This window comes from Rhyacophila brunnea, unplaced genomic scaffold (assembly GCF_057557595.1).
Source record: "Rhyacophila brunnea isolate RB1 unplaced genomic scaffold, BYU_Rbru_1.0 scaffold_51, whole genome shotgun sequence".
NCBI classification, from domain to species: domain Eukaryota; kingdom Metazoa; phylum Arthropoda; class Insecta; order Trichoptera; family Rhyacophilidae; genus Rhyacophila; species Rhyacophila brunnea.
The window spans coordinates 1,695,551-1,714,921 of NW_028233182.1; the positions used below are offsets into that span (position 1 = coordinate 1,695,551).

Here is a 19,371-nt window from a genome sequence, read left to right on the forward strand (position 1 = left end):
AGTCGTAATAATTTCTAATAACACAATTCATAATTTTAGAAAAAACAGCTTCTAAAACTTTCTACGCAAGTAATTATCCTAAGATGTTTGCATATGATCGACATTTTTATACTTTTATCGTAAAAAATATGGCCAGTAGAGATATTTAAACAAAAAAACAAGGTTATAGTACTATTTTATCAAATTATCTCGTTTTTTTAGGTTCTATTAAAGCTGAAAATTATTTTTCGATATATAACTAAAATATGAACCTATTCAAAAAAATAATCGCAGTCTTTTAACGGATATGTTTATAGAGGCCTAAACATCAGGACAGAATTAAGTTTTATAATCTATCAATCGGATTATCGTGTTTGAAATATATTTAAAATTAAAAAAAATTTAAAGCGCCTGAATTTGAGGGTCGCTACATAAATACTAGGATAACTTAAGACATAGGAAAGCAGTATCTTTTGTGTCCACATTATATTGTATTACGAAAAGGAACTAGCTTATCAGAATGAGCGCAAGTTCAAACATACAAATCTAATAATTATTTTTTAAATATATTAATCAAAAAAGAAGCTCAAATATGATCAAATAATTTAAATGTGTGCTCTTTTTTTATTCTTTCATTTAGTAGTATGTTTACATTAATCACACCCTTTCAAAATGAAGGATGGAAAAGAAATTGGTGAAATACCAATATCAAAATACTACATTGAAAGATTTATCTGTAATATGGATAAAGAGGATGAAGGTGATCTATTTTATAATATCGATGAAGATCCTGACGTAAAAGTGGCAAAGAAAGATGATTATCAAATGCTGATTGAGGAATTGCAAAGAAATAAAATGTTGTGATATATTGAGCTAAATACATGTTGAATGCTTTTCTTTATATCAACAAATAAAATTCATTCTTAATCGCAAAATATTACATAATTGTATTTTAACTCTAAACTTAAAATTAAAGAATTGTTGTTTGTTGCTTAAAAACATGGATTTGGAAAAAATATCAAATATAGAGAACTTATATATATCTATTAATATTTATAATTGACAAGAAACTTGAACTCATCGCATTAGAGAGAAGAACAGCAGTTGATGAAGATTTTTCAGGCAAAGTGTCATTCGATGTATCAAGGAGTTGTGCAATGTTCCCAATGGGTTTACTTACTACGTCTCAATAGAGGTTATTTATAAAAAGAAACTTAACCCGCAATACAAACTAATTATCTATAATTGAAATTACATGCAAACAAGGAAGAATTTTTAATAATCTATATATTAGTTCTTTTTAATAATTATAAACCTACTTCAAGCCAATTACTTAAAGGATTGGTTTTCGAAGCTTTTAAAAAACATTTTTAGACATATAGATATGTGTCGTTCTTTCCGTAGCTCGAAAAAACGACTTTTTAATCAGTGAATTATATTGCAGCACATTTCTCTTTAACCTATTTCAAACATTATATCTTTATAAATTTTTCAATAAGCAACAATACATTCAAAGTATTATCCTTAAATTTTAGCTTAGTTTTACTTTATTTTAAAAAAATCGAGGCCCTAGTTTTCCAAATAGTGGTTAATGGATTGAATATATTATATTTAGCTAGGTTAGCAAAAGACATATAAAGAAACGAATTTCGGATTTTGGGAGAAAATACGGAAAAAAATAATAAAAGCAGGCTGTTTGAAAAGTATATTAATGATTCTATTGGTGAACAAAAGATGAGGGTCTGTTTTTTTATTCATAATAATTCGAAAAAATTGTTAACTACTTGTTCAATTAGAAAGGAGCAAGGTTTAATGGGATTTTTAACTTTTTTATAAAGAAAATGACATCTTTAATCAATATATCTACGATAATATCACTGAGATATGTTTGAAAAGGATAATCGAAGATTATAGTTTTACGAAAGAATAAAATACCTCATCCTACAAGATGATGTTATAAATGGTAGGGAACAAGGCCTATAATCAGTTTTAAAAAAATCTATAAATTTACGACTAAAATAATGACATAAATTCCATAGCTGAAGTAGATAAGTGCAAAAGTTTATCGTAAAATCAACTGGGCATCGTATGACGAGTACAATAAGCTAAAAAGCAGACACGAATAAATCCGTCAATAGACAAGGAATATGGCAACAAACAGAGAAAGGCATTGATTGATGTAAAAAAAGCTTTTTTCAATGATTAAAAACTATTATATATCAATATTGGCAAAACTTAATCTTTAAGACTGGGTATACAGGTTTATAGGAGTTTTAACGAGTAAATGGAAAAGTTTGGTAATCATAACTCAAAAAAAATATTAAAAAAGAGTATGATTATAAGTATACTGTAATTTTACAGTCTATAACTACTTACATTTTTCCAGTTCATGCATCAATTAAGTAGAGCACTTGTAAATTCCCTTCAGTAAATATACCATTAGATGAGTCTTCCTATGAAAAAAATCATTTCTTATTTAATGATGATCTAAAGCTTATGATCAAAGACCCAGAAAACTTAAAAAAGATGACAGAAGAAACAGTGAATTTTTCAATTGCATAAGGCTAGAAATGAATAAATGGAAGTTTAAAACAAATGATTTTGGGTGTAGCAAATATGCGAATCTAATAGAAAGTAAGGATCGAGATAAATACCTGGGATATTAAAAGATAGTAACCCAGTAATAATTGATGAAATATTTTCTAAAATTAGTGATGAAATTATATCGAACATTTCAAATCTAACCAAAATCAACCTCAACTTTAAAAACTTGTTCAAATCATTTAAAGAGCACGCAATGAGCTAATGAAATACCATATAGGTGTTCTTAGATAGAACAATTTTTTTTTGCTAAAATAGAATATCAGATAAGGAAATTTTTAGCAGAAGAGTCTCTTTACTTACAGCCAGCAAATAAAGAAATTTTGTTTCTAATAGAGAAGGACTTGGGAGATAACTATCACGTTTTAAGTTTTTATTGGAAAAAAGGCCTTTTCAGCCAAATAAGACACTTACAACCGATAAAGGAATATCACTAAGAAGAGCAGCTATATACAAAATGAAAGAGAAGAATATAATACACCACTCATTAATAAATGAATACTAAATATATAAATATATCTCAGATTAATAGTCTATAGAATATATTGAGTGGAATCAGAAAGAAAATCAAATGTGTAAAATAAAAGATAAAAAACTATATAAAAACCTTTCGGTATCTTCAACAACTCAATGATTGGAATAGCCGTATATTCGAGATGACTGAAAATTGGAAACATTATGACAAAAGAAGAAGCAAGATTCTGTTTCATACAGATATAAATATGTTCTTTTGAGCAAATCAAAATGTCAACATGGAGAAGAATAAAAACAGTAGACCACATATCAACCCGATTTAAAAGAATTCTTGGCCATGACTATACCTAAGAAATAACTAAGTATTAAGATCCATAACTCTATGCTCTAAAAAAAACTTTAAAAAATCGAAGAAAATCAAAAAAAAACATGGTTCAAGAAGTAATTGAAAACGAACTAGTGATTACAAAGGTTATATAAGAATAAAAATGGATAAAATTATCGCATGATAGACCAGATGTTTTCGTGTACGATAAGAAGAAAACTTTATTAGTCAATAATAATAGGAATAACTAGTATTGATAATTTGACGAATGTTGAAAATAAGAAGCTAAGAAAATACGATCTATTGGCAAATATAATATTCTTTATTTATAAATCTAGAACTTGAATTATATCCATACATCATAACTTGTGATAGGGTGATTACAAAATATTATAAGTCATATATTAAGGAGTTAGGAATGCTAATTTAAGCGAAAGAATGGGCACAAAAAATAGGATTGTGGAGGGAAATTGAACCAATAAGTCTTGAGAGAAGAAGATGCATCGAGAAAAATTGTAAAGATAGTTAGGTGGAAAGAAGTGACAGTGTACCTGTTCTATAGAGCAATCTAAAGTTTTGCTTGAACAACTTTAAAAAGCTAAAAATCAAATTGATGCAATTTATTAAACGACCGATGTGATTTATTGATCCAAGAATTTAAATTAAAAAAATAATATTATTACCAAATCACTAATAGAAATATGAGAAAAATAATATTTCTTCTTCCATTTATAGTCTAAAAAAGCCATTAAATATGAAATTTTGCTTTATAATATTAACATTAATACTTTTTTTTGTTTTTTTGTAAAATAGCGTCATTTAAAAAAAGAATGTGGTATAAAATGTTAAAATAGCTATTTTTTAGATGATGTTTATTAAAGCGACAAAAAGGGCTATGATTAAGTTTTTTTATGAAAATTACTGTAATAGAAAACTGTAGGTGTATTCTCACTCACATAAAATTTAAATTTTATAAAAATAAAAAATATATGTAAGGAGCGGTTAATGAGCAGAAAAAATATAATTCATAGCAAAATTTATATCCCAAGAGAAAATAGAAGAATATTGTGAAATTTGTCAAACAATGCCCTCTAAATAGGAGATTAGCTGCTACCTTCTCAATGGGTCAGATAGGAGCAGATTATGATTGCAGCATATTACTTCTGGTTTAATACTAGAAATGTATTTCTTTACATTGATATTGACTGCTGTCTATTATGAAAAGATATATTTTAGGCGATATGAGGACGCAATAGTAATTAAGATTTCAACGTTTTGCAGTGCTTGCATTGGTAAAAACTACAATTTTTTAAAATCTGGATAAATAACAGCGGCAATCTAATTAAATACTAGAATTTTAATTCAAATACTTATAATTTGATGATATATTTATATTGATACATGTGATTAATGTATATATTTTTTTATATAAATACATCGATCAAGTGGATAAATGTCATTATAGACAAATTAAGACGAACTATATTGCTTAATACTTGATTTTATAATATAAATAATAATTTTATCAATTTTTATTTTTTTATCTAAGTCTACCGCTGAGTAATACATCCACAAATGTATTTATTTTGTACCGTTTTGCTATTTTTTCATATGTAAATCGACCACTTATAGTTAAAAATTGGAATAATCCATTTTTTATTTAAATTCCGTGTATTGTTAAAATTTAACCTTTGTAATTTTTTTTGTTTATTTTTATTAAATAAATACAAACCTTGGAATTGAGAAAAACCCTCGATTAATAAGTCTTTCAGTGGAGAGGTATTGAAGAAAACTTCAGAGGTAAAAAATAGCCGAAAGTATCAATACACTGTGTGTACGAGAGATCAAGCAAGTTGTGCTTGAGAGCAAAAACTAAAATTATAACGAATAATTTAGCCCTAAAATAAACAAATAATATAATTGATTAAATTGATAATATAAGTAAAATTTTCTCGTAGGTGGGAATTTAAAGTGATCTTCAAATTTTTTGGTAGTTTTTTGCCATAAAAAATTTATTAATGGATGAAATTAAAATTTTTATATTTTGCTGTAGTTTCTGCCCTATGCACGGACTATGATGGTATTGTATTTAAGGTGATCTTTTAGGGTATTCTAGTTTGAGAGTATACACATTTTTGCGGACTTTACGGAAATATTTAAACTTATATGTCTTAAAAATATAAGGTTTAAAGGATATACGAATATGAAGATGTAAAAAAATATTGATAGTATGTTGATATGTAAAATTAAAATATTTCGCAAATAAGTATAAAATCCTAGAAATAAAATTGATTCATAAATAAAAATGAATTCGAAAGATGCTTTATCATATAAGTCTCCATTTTACGGTTTATTAAAAAGCACCAGAAAGACCACGTGCCAAGAATATTTTTGTATTTATATTGTATTGATTAGATCATTTAAATATGATTTTTTACTTTTCAATGCAACATGATAAATATATTTTTATTTCAAAATAATTATACCATAAATAAATGTAAATTTTTGTATTATTATGTTTACTTTTATAAATTTAAAATATGATTCTTTTCTGCTAATATAAATCGTTTAAAGTTTTTTTCTAAAAATTTTAAATAAAGTGAATCCTATTTTTTAGAATTTAATAATTTGCAAAAATCACAGTCCCTAAATAAGGTAATAGTGCCAACATCAAATTATTTAATTACAATATTATTGGTCCTGATTTTGTAGCTTAATATATAAAAAACCACAACCACCCACAATTAATATATTTGCTGCCATATATGATCCTTCGGTCACATAGTTTTGTTGAAACTATAATCATTTTTGATTTGATCTTATATTTATAATTTAAAATAGTTTTGATTTAGTAACACCATTTAATCAGCTGTGAAAGTTAGCATTCTTTTTTTAGGAAACACGAATATGATAAACACTATTTATTGATCTAATATCAAAGTTTTTTCGACATTCAAATAAATAATAACAATATTTCTTGGAAAACATAAATTGTTAATTTTTCTCGGTTTGACAAGTGTTGTGGTTACGGAAACTTAAGTTTCAAATCTTAATTTTATTGCTCAATTTAGTTCCATATCAAGTTTCAAATTTCCAACTATCCTTAAAAAGATAAATAAAGTGGAGTGAAAAGAAACATGAAAGATAACTTTAAAAATTTACTTTACTCAAATACCTTGACAACGATAAAAGATGATAAATTAGATGTTCTTAATGTTACCTTGCATCCTACAGAAATGGATTATGAATATAAAAAATTATACGAAGATATTTCTCAAGCACAGTTAATTATCAACAAGCTTATTCATTTAGTATCTAACGATGAACATGAAGAAATCGATGATCCCATATATAATGAAGTTCTTAATAAGATAAGAAGAATTTTGCCTAAAAAGACGATTCAAGGACTTTTTATACGTTCAGACTACCTTTTTGAAGAATCCAACTCTGATATGGGGAATACCATATGTCCTAAACAGGTTGAGATAAACACAATATCCTGTGCATTCTCGTTTATGGGACCTCAAATTAATCTATTACATGCCCTTTTTTATCCCGATACCATTATTTCGAATTCAGATACATCGTTTATTAAATTTGTAGAATATTTGAAAGAATTGACATGTGTGGAGGCAAATGAATTTATCGAAAATGATATTAAACTTATTAATAATGACAAGAGTGTTACTTCAATGAGCAAATTCAGTGAAAATGGTATATTAGAACCATGTGCTATTATGATTGACAATGATACAACAATGAATTCAAGCAATATTTTCGAAAAACTTAGCATAATAAAAAATCTTAAGGAAAAAGGAATAGATATCTTTCATATGACCATGTGCGAGATAATAAAAGAATGTAGGTTTGTTAAACGAATAGATGGTGATGTTTTAACAGATGAAGAGGTTAAAAATTATTTAAATAATCCAGGTAATAAAAAATTAGGGGTCTTGGACATGTTTTACGGCAGTAGATACGTATTTTTTATTTATTACCGGTGGTTTTATAACTATAAACAATACAGTTTAATGGATATAATTCTAAGAACTAAAATGGAATGTTCATCAGCTGTTTCATTACCATCTGTAGAATTGCAAATTGTTGGACTTAAAATATTTCAAATACGCTTTAAAAAGAATGCATATTTGGAGAAATATCTTAATATTGAAGAAATAGAGCAAGTTTATAAATATTTCGGCGAGTTTTATGATTACAACAAAAAAAATTTAGACGGTAAGCCTGTTTGTGATTTAGTGCTAAAAAGCTTGGAAGAAGGTGGGGGAAATAATTTATATCACGAAGACATATTAAAATACGAGGGAGATCCGAAAAAAATGTTTCTCATGAAAAAAATAAAGTGTAAGTCATTTGAAAACAGTTTTATCAAAGATAAGCACTGCCAGGAAAGCAGAAAAGTGATACCAGAAATAGGAATATTGGGGTATTTAATTTCAAGTGGTCATACTATAATAACTAACGAAAAAGCTGGATATATATGCAGAAGCAAGGATGTATCGAGCAATGAATGTGGCGTATCTTGTGGATTTGGGGCTTTAGACAGCATCAAGTTCAAAAAATCAATGGATTAAGAGAAAAAAATTAAATATTTTTATTGAAATGATAATATTCCTAATTTTATTTTCAATTTCTAAGAAATTCAGCTTATGTTTTTTTAAATTAGGGCAGCATATCTTTATTTCCATCCGGTTATTGTGTATTAGTTATTTTCAAGATGATAAAAAAATTACATCGCGCAGAAATTTCTAATATTTGGTAGCATAAATGCTTTTTAGATACAAGTTTATTATTTTGCTTTTCCTTTACCTTTATTTTAGCCTTTCTCAAAATTTAAATCAAATCAAATAAACCATCTATTATTATAGTATTCTTAAGACAGTCAAATGATGCTTTTTTGAATTTCTAAAAATAAAAGGGGTTATTAGATTTCTGTTCTAAAAATAATGAAGCAAGATATATTCCGCTTGTTGCTTAAATCTACTTTTTGTTGCCTTAAAAAAACTAGCCAGAACTCAATCAATTAAAACTGCATGTTGAAGACAGCTAGAGAGTATTATAAAATGATATTTTTATGAATATAATTCTTATATCTCGTGTCTTTTGAAAATTTATTATATCATCATCTGCATTCTTTTTTATATTATGTAAATTTGAAATTTTTTCTAATTTAATAATTAGCTCCCGAAATGATGAAGCTTATTCCAAGAATTTTATAATTTAACTTTAGAAAAATTTATAATCATTAAAATAATTAGAAAAGTCATATATTAACTTTTAAATACATCAGTATGGTCTAATTTTACTCATTATATAAAAAGCGGCAATTTATCAAATTAAAAGCTTAAGCACAATATTTCAGCAGAAATAGTATTATTAAAAAATTACTGCAAGGTTATTATAAAATTTGCAAGTTTGATAGCTCTACCAAAGTTGGCGAATATTTTTTCTTCTACCTATGGGTACATGTACTTTACAAAATAGTAAAATTATTACTTATTTCATGTTTTTATTTATTTATACTAGACTTAAATCTCCCCATCTATACCGCTTAATACGCATATTTTATAAAATATATTTCCGCCTATTCATGTAAATACATCGACTAATATGTAAAAAATACAGTAAATATCCCAAAATATACTTAAATTATTTAAAGATGAGCAAAGTTTTCATATATATTTTTGGAATATTAGTAATTATACAAAGTTATTTTAGATAAAATTTCGACCTGTGCTTAGTTCCTTAAATTTTTTAATTAAATTTTGAAAAACAGCAAAAAAAAAATATCGGTGATTATATCAGCAGTTTTATTTTTTTATTCGAGCTAGACATTCCATGTGCAATATCTAGCTGTAGCAAGCAAAATAAAAAAACATATCGAAGGTTTTATCAGCGCTTTATTCCATTTTTATCTAAGCTAGACATTTCACATGCAAGGTTTTATTCTAATTTCGATTAAAATTAATCTTCCCTGGAAATATTCATTTATTAATTTAATAAGAATGAACAAAAAATTTTGAAACTTCAAAAGAATATGTAAAAACACTTTTGATACGTTTTATTAATGACTTTGATCTCTCCAGGACCATGGATTTGATTATACATATTATTCAGACTCAGTAAACGCGTAAACTGTAGCTCTATTGAAATTCTGTAAATTGATAGGATTTATACTGTTCTTCTACAATTTTTTGCGTATTTTACCGTATATCCACTACATTCGCGAGCAAATTACATTTCTTATGCCTAAAGCCTCTGTATGATTTAAATCATCAATTTAAATAAATATTTTTCAAAATTATTGCGTCTGCAAGAAATCGGAGTTTAAAAAATTATGTGATTTTTATGTTAAATTATAAAGATGATCACAACTTTTTCAAGATTAGAAATAAGTTTTAAAAGAAATAAAATGTTACAAAAAGGGGATTAACGTGAATATATCAAAATATTATAATAAAAAATGTTCTACAAAGAAATCAGAAGTTGGTTCAAACAACTATAAAAAGAAAAGTTAACAGTTATATATAATATAAATTTTATGTATTCCAAGCGTTATTTGATTCAAAATTAAACTACAACGGAAAAATCAAACACAATCTTTAATACATATATTATGAAGTATGGCTTTAAAATATATTGACTGTATATAATGGTGATTATATGCTAAAAATAATGACTTTTTATTTGTAACAACTTTTTCAATAACTTGTATTTTTTAAGTGTCTATTTTTGCTTCAAAGATATAATATTGTTCTATATTAAATTTATATAAATATAAATGGTATTAAAAAAGAGAATGTTAAGCAGGAAACGACAATAAACTAAAATCCAAGTATTCAGAAATTTGAAATGAAAAGCTCAAAAATTGAAATAAATATTGGTACGGCATCGCAAAAAATCATAAAAATTGAATCATACTAGTACAATAAAATGGTATATAAGTCAGAAAAATAAGATGTATTAATAAATGATGCATATGGTCGAAAAATATACAATAATTTTTATGTTTAAATTAACCTTATTTGGAAGTCAAGTTATCATGTATAAAACAGTTCAAATATTCACTGGTATAATTACGATGAGAATAAAATAACATTTTAGTATTTTTTGGTATTCACATCCTTCATTGCTTTTTCCATACGGACGACTCAATTCCTTGCGCATTTATGCTCGAAATATGATATATTTCCCTAAACTTTTGAGATATTTTCCTCTGATTATAACCATAATTAAAGACTGAAATACGATCGATTTTTAATGAGGCTTAGAGTATTATTATTTTGGATCCCGCTTCCATTAAACCTGGTATTATCTTATAAATCTATGAATAAAGAATTAGCTCGGTTATTTTGTGATAGACGATGGAATTTTCTTATTTTTAACTTATCATTTTTTCATGGAAACACATATTCTTTCTGTAAAACGCATATTTATTCTAATTAATCAGTTAAAATTTGAATTGGAAATACACGATCCATTAAAAATTGTGTTATGTTTAAAAATAAGCCTTTTTGATATTATATACCCGTAGACTTTTAAAACAATCAAATATCCTGTTGCGGTGCTTTTCAAGCATAAAATTAAATTATAAAAGAACTTATTTTAACTGTTAATTATAGAGTAGTCAAATTTATAAATATTCCAGTCGATAATATCATGTATATATGTTTTTATCTTATTTAATACATTGCATGTTAAGATATCATGAAAATTGTACAGTTATTGTCTGTTTTTATAAGTATTTTACCATGATGATGACTATTTTTCCTTAAGAAATTCTAAATATTTTTTTTCTCTAAAAAAAGAAGTTTAATATCTGTTCTGAATTTTTTATCATACAAATTTTTTCGATCGCTTTAAAAGTTTATATAAACAGAAAAAAGATTAATTGGTTGACGACGCCAATCAGATAACTGGTACCAGGAACATCTAAATCATACAAATACTGGCTTTGATTACTTGCACTTGCGTTCGAGAATTGTGTCAAGTTGTTTCAGCCCCACTGTCAATATATGTTAAAATTTGAAGGCTTTCTTTTACTGTGTGTCAGCCTAGCAGTGTTTTCTGTATCGCTTGCAGCTAGGCGGCATTATCACCACTTTTGTAATTCATTGTGTCTTTGCTAAAGATGGATTTGAACTTTCAATCTTTGAAATTAAAGATTCTAGGTCGAATATTTACTCTGCATGACCATCATATCTCTCTTTTATTGATGGATTTGAAAATTCACGAATAAAATAATTTTTTTAATGAAAAATGATTCCAGCCTAAAATTATGCAATAAAGCTTGGTACTATGTTTTTAAGTTTATGTGTAGAGCATTCAGGCAAGCATTTCCATCATAAAATAAATCATGTTTTGCAATTTTTATTTTCGTTTTATATTTAGCATACTTTTGTGATTTCACGAAGATGTATATTGTTTCGTTTATATGGTAGTCGAATATTAAGGCGTTGGTAATGTATACTAAACCAGAACATGTGCATTAAATGAATGGTATTATGAAAACCACTTGAATTAATAGTCTTTAAATGCGAAGATGTATTGAGGTAGATTGCAAATATAATTTGACAGAAAGAATTATAACGAAATCTTGACTATAGAGCAATCACAAGTTTTGCTTGAACGAATTTATATAGCTAAAAATCAAAGCAATACATAAATAAATTTTATAAAGATTATAATTGGGTAATAGACATAGAAATAAATTATGCGGTCATGTTTATATCATAAATTAATATTTTTTCCCCTAAACACTTCTTATAGACCTCATTTCACTTATAATATAAGTTTCCTAAAAATAAAGACAAGAAGTGGATGTTTTTGGTGTCATTTCACTCTACCATCAATAGAGCATATAATTTAAGCTAAGTATAAAGATAAATGGCAGCAAAATTTTTAATTCTACAAATTACATGATATATAATACGGCAATGAAACCATTAAATTATTTTTAAAATAGATTTACGGCAAATGCACAATGTAATATACGAAAATGATCAGATTTTCTCAAGGTTTCCACAAACTATTCCTTTTATAACATCCAAATATTCTCTTGTATTGCTATTTTCATATTTTCCAACAAGAGTAGGATGTAATTTATAATTATTTTTGAAATATTCATAATAAACACAATCATTGGGAATATTATTTTCAAGTTCAATATCAACAAGAATTCCTGTTTCGAATGCCCATGCTCTTGAAACATTTTTCGGGTTATACCCACCACCCCCAAGAATCAACATCTTTTTACCGAACCTTTTTACAAATTTTACACATTCTCCATGCCCATGAATACTTAAATTAAAACACCCGATTCTGTCACCAGCAAGCGAATCAGCCCCACATTGCATTACAATAACAGGAGGATTGAATTTACGAATACAGGTTTCTATTATAGGCTTAAAAACATAATGATATGCGCTATCGTCAATCCCACTCTTGAGCGGAACATTTACAGAATACCCTTTTCCTTCACCTATTCCCGTACTGAAAATTTCGCCTGTTCCTGGAAAATATCCATCTCCAAATTTATGAAAAGAAAGTGTCATAACCCTAGGATTATCATAAAAAGCTTCCTCTACGCCATCACCATGATGAATGTCAATATCAAGATACAAAACATGTGAATATACCTTTAAAAGCTCTTGTATCGCCAAAACTATATCGTTAATATAACAAAATCCAGATGCTTCATCTTTTTTGGCGTGATGAAGACCACCAGACCAATTTATGGCAATATCATTTTTCTGATGTGTTAAAAAATAAGCGGCTGTCATTGTCGAATACGTATACCGTAAATAATATTCTTCTATTCCCATAAAACACGGACAATCGTCTATTTTTGAAGTAATGGGAAGTTTATCTATGTAATCTTTCGAATGATAACCCAGTATAATTTTCTTTATTTCTGAAATTTCATTTTCTGTGGTACTTTCGAGTTCTTCGTCTTCATAAAGAAACATAGGTTGAACAATATCAAGATGTGCGTCTAATTTGTATGAGTGTACGAGTGAGTGCGTAACACTTATTCTGTGGGGTTTCATTGGATGTCCCTTTCCATAATGGAAATTTCCTACTTCTTTGTCGAATATATAAGCTGGTCGTGTCATTTAATTTAGGGCGTATTTAATTGTCTTAATTCTAAGAGTATTTTGTAAAAAATTTATTTAAGGTGGTAAAATACGGAATTCAAGAGCTGATTAAAATAAATATTTTACGTGAGTGGATATAAATTAAGTCCTTATAGTAGGAATTTATCCTGATCGATTCAAAATAAAATTGTGTGAATTCTTTTATCGGTTAGTTTTACCATAAAACCTTTTAATCTTTTTTGACTAGGAAAATCTTTAGACAGTGCTTTGAAGAACCATAATCATTCTTATTTACTTTACATCCTCTTTACTAATATTCTCTGTAATATTTTAAAAAAATTGCTAATTCATGGGTTAGTTTTATTTCATTTTGTTTGCTCTTTTTTCAATCAATTAACACTTTAACCAGTTCTTCAATGTGATACTTATAATTAGTTTTCTGTGTGATATCCCAGACAATCGTGGTCTGTGTATATTATTCTTTAAAGACCTGTTAATTCAAATATCTTCCTAAAACTATTATACTTCTTCGCTTTTTATTCTATTTACGACCATCCTTTAAATATCCATCTTAAAATTTTATTAATTAAAGTAGATTCTAAAACCCCGTTACTTTCTAATAGACTCATTCTCTTCAATAGTGTCTTTATATTATGCTATTTAAAGACTTATATATTCAACGGAATTCTTCAAACCTATTGCTGTGCATTGACTCTGGTTCTACATAAAATCTTAAATATGTAATATATAGCTTAAAATAACTAAGACTACCAAATTCCATGCTACGACGCATAGTATTATTCTTGTTTTTACATTTCTAAATTAGCCATAGTTAATTCACAAGTAAATCATATTTTATCATTTATAAAATGTTTAATTATCGATATTGGCCATTCAGATCAAAATATACGTAATTAATTTTTTTTCATCATGCATAAGATATCTGGTTGATTATGGAAAATTTTCATGTCTTTTTTTATTCTCGTATTCACCTTAATATATATTTTAGTTTTCTATTATTTTATAGACTCATTAATTGTCGATTTTCTCTTAATTTTTTCAATAATATCACCTAAAAATTGAATTATAGACCAATTTATCGCGTCTTAGTGTATCATAGTGTACTAAAATTCCTTTTAATCGTAAATTTAAGTGATGAATGATGTAAAACTCTTATATAATCCGGAAATTCTATCTTTCTCCTAATTCTTATTCATAATTTGAGTAAAACAAAAAATTGCTTCTTTTTTACTGTTTTATTCTTCAATTTTAGCTATTTCCATACGGGTTGCATTTATAAACGGAAAATACCGACACTTAAATTTTTTTAAAAGTAAATGTTGTGGTTATTTGCATATTAAAACTTAATTTTGCATCTTGATTGGTATCTCAATTTTTTAATTCGTATTTAGCCACCAGCTAAATCCAAATCTATGACGTAAGCTTTATATTGGTTTTATTCTACTTTGTAGATTGCTTCTCATATTAACGACATTTATTTGCGCAAACCAATATTTTTTTGAAATTATCCTTTTCGGAAATATAATTCGACATATAAGTGTTGATAAAAAATTTATCTTATGATTCTAAACGTATATACAAAATTATTAGAAATTTGAATACATAAATATAAATTGAATAAAATGAGCAAGTGGATGAAAAATAAGACAACGCAAAATCTATTCAATACAAAAACACTATACGCCGATCAACCAATGCATAATTAAGACAAATAAAATCATATACCTGAAAAACAATAGATAGTGTATACAAGATAAATTTGATTAATATATGAAAAAAATACCTTTTATTTTATTGTATTGAATTCTTATAAAACATTAAGAATCGCACACGTTTTATTTTGTTTGTAATATAATTTCTTTTATTGTGAAAATGAAGCTTATTTATATGATTTTCTTTAAAATATATTATGTTTCCCTCGAAAGTTTATTTTGCTCATTAAAAACTTAAAATCTCTTTTAAAAGCTCAAAAGTCAATTATTCATATTAATCTGAGCAATAAAAACCTCTATATTGAAAATCGAGGCCTTCAATTTAACTTCGATCTATGTTCCGCAAATATGGTATTTTAGTGGTTAAAACATAGATATCATAGTTAATAATATCATAAATAAACATAGGAACTACAAAAATGGCTTTTTCGTTACCAAAATTTTAAATTTATAAAATTAAACCTTAAAATTTATCTATAAATGATCCTGTGATCTTTAAGTTTAAGATGATTGTTTGGGCTCTGATTTTAGCAATGTTTGTATATTTTTTTGTTTAAATGATTAACAGACCTTCAAATTACTTTTTATAGTCAAAAATATATTTTATGTCTATTAAACTGACACGATTGCATTCGCGTGATCTTTGAAATTCAATCACAAACCTTATTCCTAAGTTTTTTAACTATTTATTGAAAAATATTGTTGCTCTTGAGGAACAGATCACATTTAAAAGCGCGCTTTTAATATGTATTCTGATTTTGACATAAAATTACAAAAATTTGAAATTATGTTTACTTTTTTTTATATTCATCGCTTGTGTCTATATTATGCACAAAAACCCGAATAAAAAAGTTCGCCTCATTTTTTCATATTTAAATATAAATTTAACATGTTTTTTAAATTTAATGAAATTTATTTGTATTTAAAGTTTTTTGGTGGATTTTTATGACAGAAATAATTGCTTTTTAAGTGTTCACAAAGCATCAATTATATGATCAGTTAAACAACTTAATAACGAGAGCATAGCATATAAGTGAAAAACAAAACTTAAATAAGACATCTGTTCAAATTTCCTGATAAATATGGTAAAAATAGATAAAACATATAAATTTATCAATTTTTTACTCCTTATATAGTTGTTAAAATATATACGAATTCTTCATATACCTGTAACAAAAGAAAAAATCTACCATAATTCTGTAGACTTCTATATTGTCCAATAGTGACTAGTTATTTTTCGCGTTCAAGCAGTTTTTATTAAAGATAGTGTGTTCAAAGATTTGAACAAAAAACAAACCCCAGAAATTTAAATGCAGTAATCTTGAAGCCTATATCGCTTAATTTTTACATAAAATACCCCCATACACAAAAAATACCCTTTTAATATTTTTTTGATAAAAATAATCAAAATTATTTAATAATAGACACCAGAATGTCAATATGTCATTTTTCTTGGTTTATGTACGTATCCGTGCATTATTAATAATATTTATGAAAAAGGAGATAACAACTTTTATATTTCACCTATACTCTCCTTATTTCTATCCATTCCTTTTATTTGTTACAATTCCTCAACTAAATTTAATTTATATATAAATCGGTTATAGTAAATGTTCTTTTAAATTTATCAAAAATTATAAATTAAAATAGACTATTTAGATAAATCTTTATTTAATCATCATAAATTCTTTATAATAATTTACAAAAGAATAAAAATTAATAATTAACAAATCTTTAGCCTAAACCCATGCATCAATAATATTTTTTTTTATAATATATATATATATATATATCAATTTTATATTCAACTAGATTCATGTTAATTATATAAATGCCGATTCAGCACTATATCAACATTATATAGTTATATATCGATTAAATATCGTGATTTTTACCTTTATTCTTATTTTATTTATATGACTCAAGCTTATAATGCATAAATATAGTAAAACATTATCTGTATAGTAATAATATTAGAAATCATAAAACGAGAAGCGAATTAGATACATTAAAAACCAATTAAAAAAATATTTCGCATATGGTAAATTGAATACTTTTTTTATAATCGCTAAAATTATTGTGGAGCATTAGATGAAATTTTTCAATATTATATTTTATTTTTTGACTGCATCAGCATCTACCTTGAAAAAAGATGAAAAAAAGAAAGAAAAAAGAACAGAAATCTCTACGCGTGTAGGTGAGCTAAAAAACATTTTTTACATAAAAACGCAAACATACATAAATGATATTATAGAAACAAATGAAAGCGATGAAATAGATCGTTTAATGGCTCGGATATTAAATTGCATGAATAATATTGATTTATTTCAAATTATAACCATTATTAATAATATTTTAGAAATGTTTGAAGATGATTTTGACCAATTTCAAAACTTCAAAAAAGCCAATGCAGCAGAACTTCTAAAAACAAAATTTTTCGCTTCTAAAAGTTTGTTATATAAGTCTGATTTGATAAAAACAGTAGAAATGTTTATTTCAACCGAAAACCTTTCTTTGACAGACTTCGAAATAATCATTGAAAACTCAGATATGATTATATCAGCATCTATACTGATTTTTAAATTAAATTATGTAAAAACTATATCTGAATACATGATTAGATCTATAGATGAATTGCCTCGGGATTTATACAACATCAAAGAAAATCATCATCAAATATTCAGTTCTCTTAAACAATACTTTGATCAAAGTTTTATTTATAAAACCTTCGGAAACATAATACTTACTATTTCTTCATCAAAAATTTTTCCTATAAATGAATCAATTATAAAGCTATATAACTATGAAGGGTGTTTTCAACAAGAAGAATTTTTTTGTGCTAATTTATTGAGAGAATATCAAGTTTTCATTATAAAAAAGGAACTTGGTCTTTTTCTGAATATTTTTGTAGATTTATTGATTGAGCTAAATGAATTTTACTATGCCTTAAATGAGAATTTTAAAAATTCGATCGATGTGAATGTAAAGAACAATGAAGTTGAACATTATTTTAAAAACATACATTTTCTTTCGTGTGTAGTTCTGGTTAAGTTTTACGGATTGGCTAATTTTATAAAATCTTTAAGATTGATTTTAGCGCATAATGAAGTAATACCATCTTTATTTCAAGATGAAGAGGTTTATAATAGAATTTTAGAGGGTTTATACTGTCTTCTAGAAAAATCTGCAAAATCCATTTATATATCAGACTATAATGAATTTAAATCATTTTATGCAGAATTAAAGATATCAAATTCATACGTTTATAAATACCTACTTGATGATACCAAAGTCTTTTTGAAAATATTATGCGATGAAGATAGTAACACGAAATTCGATTTAAAATTTTCTTCAGAAGACATAATTACCAAATATCTTGAATATCATTCTGGAAATTTTGCAGCACTAATGATTTTATTTAATAAACATCTTCACGATAATATCGATTTCATGGATAAAGAAGAAGTTTCACATATATTAATATTGCAAAATATTGATTATTTGATGAATGAAGAGATGAATCAATTTATGCGGAAAATTAATATCTATTGCCATTGTCTTTCTGAGAATACTATAACAGATAAAATATCAAGTTCCGAATCAAATTCAAATGAAAAAATAGAGATTGAGAAAATAATGAGTCGTCTAGATGCCTTAAAATGTAAAAACAAGATTACCTTATTATATAAAAAAGTAATCACCGATCACGACTTAGTTAAAAATGTTTTGCAAAACGTTGATAGTTTGCGACTTTTTTGCACTATATCAAATGAAGAAATACTAAAATACTTAAAACACAAAAATTTATTGCAAAAATATAATGACAGAAAATTTAAGAAAATATACAAAAAATATTTACTAACGAAGCATTTCAATCAATTTAATATAAAAAAAAAGAAAAACACACAAAATGATTTGTTTGTTTTTGAAACACACCTATTAGAAGGCTTTTTATATAAAATTTGTTCAAAAACAGCACAGGAAAATAATTTTGATGTAATCTCAGCACTAGATGATGAAAGTTCTAAGTTTTTAGTTGAAGAAATGATTGAGTCAATAGATAAAATAAATGATTCTAGTGTAACACAAAATGATTTTTTTGAAATTAATGAATCAGAGGAATATAAAACGACTAATTTACAAG

At 25.9% G+C, this 19,371-nt stretch overlaps 1 pseudogene; it reads right to left on the minus strand.

Moving 5' to 3' along the window:
• Window positions 1–12,399: 12,399 nt before the first annotated feature.
• On the minus strand, window positions 12,400–13,512 carry LOC147065830 (histone deacetylase 3 pseudogene; annotated as a pseudogene).
• Between the last annotated feature and the right edge of the window lie 5,859 nt (window positions 13,513–19,371).